The sequence below is a fragment of the Frankliniella occidentalis genome, unplaced genomic scaffold (assembly GCF_000697945.3).
Source record: "Frankliniella occidentalis isolate FOCC.00 unplaced genomic scaffold, Focc_3.1 Scaffold57, whole genome shotgun sequence".
Lineage (NCBI taxonomy): Eukaryota > Metazoa > Arthropoda > Insecta > Thysanoptera > Thripidae > Frankliniella > Frankliniella occidentalis.
The window spans coordinates 1,265,992-1,266,662 of record NW_026267187.1 but is presented as its reverse complement, the minus strand read 5'-3'; positions in this window follow the sequence as shown (position 1 = coordinate 1,266,662).

Here is a 671-nt window from a genome sequence, read left to right as displayed (position 1 = left end):
CGAGATTACAATTTTTTTGTAAATTTACGACGGTATTTTTCACATTGCATAAGGAGACAACCGCGAAAGTCTCGGTTTCATTTTACAGTGCACCGGCGGCGCAACAGTGTCGCACGCAACTGCTGTGTGACGAGTATTCTGTGTCACAGGGAACTGCGGTGGGCTGCGTGGGGAGGGGGAAGCAGCGCGGCTTTGCTTGGCGCGAGATGGGGAGATGGGGGGCCTCGCGCAGAAGGGAAGGGGGAAGGGGGATCGAGCAGACGCGGCCCGACGCGGCGTGAGAGCGAAGCCGCTGCCCGCGAGGTCATGTAGAAAGAAACATAGTAAATTGTCCCGTGGCTGTTAATAGGGTGTTCACAAAAACTGTGACGAGACAGTCCAAATTCAAAATATACAGGCGCTAAGGCTTGTATCTTTAAATTCAATAAGGCATCAAAATAAGACTGAAAATCTTCTTATCAAAACAGGAACGTTCATCGGCAATATCCGGCAACGGATACTTTCACCTTCCCCGGGAGCGCTTTTTCATGTTACGAAAAAGCTGTGGTTAAAATCAAACACACACACGGCTCGCCCACGAACTGCTCGGACCCGTAGCTACGCCGCCGGACATCTGGCTTTCGCTTTCGTTCGTGTCGCAGGCGGGAGGCGGAGAGGGGGCGGGCCGGGGG